This window comes from Mandrillus leucophaeus, unplaced genomic scaffold (assembly GCF_000951045.1).
Source record: "Mandrillus leucophaeus isolate KB7577 unplaced genomic scaffold, Mleu.le_1.0 Scaffold323, whole genome shotgun sequence".
Classification (NCBI taxonomy): domain Eukaryota; kingdom Metazoa; phylum Chordata; class Mammalia; order Primates; family Cercopithecidae; genus Mandrillus; species Mandrillus leucophaeus.
This window is the reverse complement of record NW_012103399.1, coordinates 167,963-171,434: the sequence shown is the minus strand read 5'-3', so window position 1 is coordinate 171,434 and position 3,472 is coordinate 167,963. Positions and strand designations below refer to the sequence as shown.

The 3,472-nt window shown below is 39.3% G+C and overlaps 1 protein-coding gene across 1 annotated transcript in view; it reads right to left on the bottom strand.

Annotated features, from left to right (window-relative positions):
* Positions 1-1,451: 1,451 nt before the first annotated feature.
* Positions 1,452-3,472, bottom strand: part of GSPT1 (G1 to S phase transition 1) — a 51,580-nt gene continuing 49,559 nt past the window's right edge. The window contains exon 16 of the mRNA XM_011988099.1: positions 1,452-2,530. The gene's annotated coding sequence lies outside the window, so the exon portion shown is untranslated. The remainder of the gene's footprint in view (positions 2,531-3,472) is intronic.

The window sequence follows — 3,472 nt, the reverse complement described above, 5'->3', positions numbered from 1 at the left end:
AAAAACTTAAAAATGTAAAAGTTTATAAAGTAAAAATGTTACAGTAAGCCAAGGTTAATTTATTATTGAAGAAAGAAAAATTTTTTAAAGCCAGGCTCAGTGGTGTGTGCCTATTGTCTTAACTACTCAGGAGGCTGAGGCAGGAGGATTGCTTGAGCCTGGGAGTTCAAGTTCAGTCGGGACAACATAGTGAGACCCCTGTCTCAGAAAAAAAAAAAAGAAAGAAAAATAAATCTAGTCTACCTAAGAGTCCAGTGTTTGTAAGTCTGCAGTGGTGTACAGTAATGTCCTAGGCCTTCTCATTCACTCACTCATTCACCCAGAGCAACTTCCAGTCCTGCAAGCTCCATTCACAATAAGTGCCCTATACAGGTGTGCCATTTTTAATGTTTTATACTGTTTTTTTTACTGTATCTTTTAGGTACAGTTGCCTACAGTATTTAGTACAGTAATATGCTGTACAGGTTTGTAGCCCAGGAGCAATAGGCTGTATCACATAGCGTTGGTGTGTAGCAAGCCATACCATTTAGGTTGGTGTGAGTACACTGATACTCCCACAACTATAAAGTCACCCAAATGCGCATTTCTCAGGATGTGTCCTCATCATTAAGCAACCCATGACTGTATTTTGAGTTTGAAGTTCCAGTGGTACATCTAAATGGATCTGGAATGTGGGAAAATATTCCTGAACTAAAAAGAAGGAAATTAGAAGTCATTTTCGTGGAGGTGATGATTAAAGCTTTGTAAATAGGTAACATTGCAAAAAAAAGTCTAGAGGAAGAATAAAGTTGTAAAGAAACCTTCAATAACAAATGAGGAGGAAACAGAAATAGTTGAAGATGTAAAAGAAAACCAATTTAGGAGGCTGAGGCAGCCAGCTTGCTTGAGCTCAGGAGTTCAAGACTGCCCTGGGTAACATAGTAAGATCCTGTGTCTACAAAAAACAGAAAAATTAGATGGTTATGGTGGCATATGCCTGTGTCACAGCTACTCGTGATGCTGAAATGGGAGGATTGCTTGAGCCCAGGGAGTTGACGCTACAGTGAGCCACGATTGTGCCACTGCACTCCAGCCTAGACAACAGAGCAAGACCTGTCTCTTATACACATCTAGATGTGTATAAGAGACAGCAACTGACGTTTCCCCCAACTCTGCTATTCACATAAAACCACATACTGTGATCTAGTTATTTATTATTCAGCATCTCTAACTTCCTATAGGGTTATTTTTTGTTTCCTAAGGTGGTTGTATACATTATACAAAAGACTTGCATACCATATGCAAGCAGATGACGTTTGTGAATCCCTTATGTGACAGAGCTTATTAGATCCATCCAACAAACCTGTTGGTAGATGGTTCCAATAGCTGATAGAAAAATAAAAGGACTGTACAGAAAAGGGCATGGATGGCTTATGCTTGTTACAACACAGGTAATTACGAACGACAAATCCTTCAAAAGGGAAGATGACAACTTTTATTGTTATTACAAAAGCAAATTTAACTTGTCATTTGAATAATTGCAAGAGCAGACTAAGGGCTTAATCCTCACACAGGCACCAAGTCAGGCACAGTAGGTAGCTACAAATCGTAAGAAAAAAATTTCTTTCCTACCTAGAGCACTCTTCCATGCTTTGGAATTAGGCTAAAAAACTCGCAAACCTGATCAGCTCCCTTTAATCCTTTTTTTTTTTTTTTTTTAAAAAGAGATCTAGGTATTAACCTGCTGTCTAGCGAAAACTAGTCACTTAGTCACTAAGTCCTGGCCTGAGATACCCACATTTCCTTTAGAACAAACAGAACTAACAGGTGTGTACATTTCTGAGAGCCCGATGTGTGAGTCCTTAAAATGTAGACCTTGCAGGAGGCTCAGACCTCAGTTTCACCTAACGCATGTGGAAGAAATGGAGGTGAGAATAGTCACCTGAAGAGTGCAAGCACTCCAGCTCCAACACACTCTTCCCCAGGCAGCAGGAAAAGGAGGTAGCAAGGACTTGCGCTGACATCTGAAGCACTAAGCTAATGTGCCTGGTAGAGGGGAGCCTCAGGAAGCACAAAATGTCGTTCCACCTGTGCTGTCCACAAACCTGAGGTTTCCACATCGTTTTAAAGGGCACAGTGGCAAATGTGACAAGGCAGAAAACAATAACCATTTCAAGGATCACTTAAGGAATCCTGGTGTTTTCTGCCTAATCAGACGTAGTGCCAATCTGCTTTTCCCTTATATTGGAGAACATGAAGGTTTTAATCTCCACTCCCACACCTTCAGGCCCTTGTAATAATCCTTAGTAAACAGCTCAGCTAGCATTATTGTTTCAAGGAAGCATAGGATTAGAGGTATGTGAGAAGTGTATTTATTGAAGGGAAGGGAAGACTCAGTAAGTTCTAGGATATTAAAGTCAAGAATATCCTAGAGCCAAAAACCACCAAAAGTTGAACCAAATCTACCTGAACTGAATTCTGACAGTAAACTGGGTCAAATGGAATCCACATTATTACTACTAGAAAATAAAAACACTTCCTATTCCATTTACTATGAAACCTAATCTAACCACAACTGACTGCTATAAATGTAAACCTAGTTAAGTCTTTTGTGCTATGTGATTACACTTAACAAGTTGCTGCCATGGCGAGATCTCTAAAGAAAGAAACAAGATCAAGAATGTATAGATGGCATCTGCTAGAATCACTGAAAAAGTTAGCTGGAAGAAATAAAGCCTATTATTTGGAGACAGATAATTGTCCCCTAAAACCACTGGTTGCTCTCTCTACCTTACGTATGTCTGTGAGAGGATTAATGGCACAGTTTGTTGTGATAAGGTAGGCCAACAATGAATATAACATTTAAACCATCCTAAAATCAGAGCTATAGTGCTATAACCAGATTTTTCACAAAGGGTTTTAAAGTTGAAAGTTGCCTGATGGTAAGAGCTGTAATAAAACTGCATATTTTCCCCTTGACTACCTTAAATCCCTACCTAAAGCAATTAAGCTATCATCCATGAAGTAGCGGTCCATGAGGAAGTCCATGCCAGTAAGGAAAGGTGCTAGAGTGCTGTTATGTATAGATAGTCATCAAAGATCACGGAGTAATTACAGTCGTTACTAGTGTTCCTGAAGATCGCCAAGGGAGTTTAGCTGATTTTTTTCCAGAGTTCATCTTGGGAAAAGTTTTTGACCATAGGTTCAACTTTTTTCTTGGGTTGCAAAACTGCATCTGGCTGCAAGTCTGACCCAAAATATTCGCAGCACATCAGCTGAGAGGATGCCGGCAACTGTTGAACTACATCACAGTTCAAAGTCCCATATTGTGAGAGCAGTACTTGTAGTTTATGTAACCAGCAAATGTGAGTTACCTCTTGTTACAGTGAACAACCTGCACTGTTAGAGTTTAGGAACTTTTGACATTCAGTTATCACATATTTCAAAGATTTTCAACTCAAAACAAAACAAAAAAAATACATGGGCTTAATTA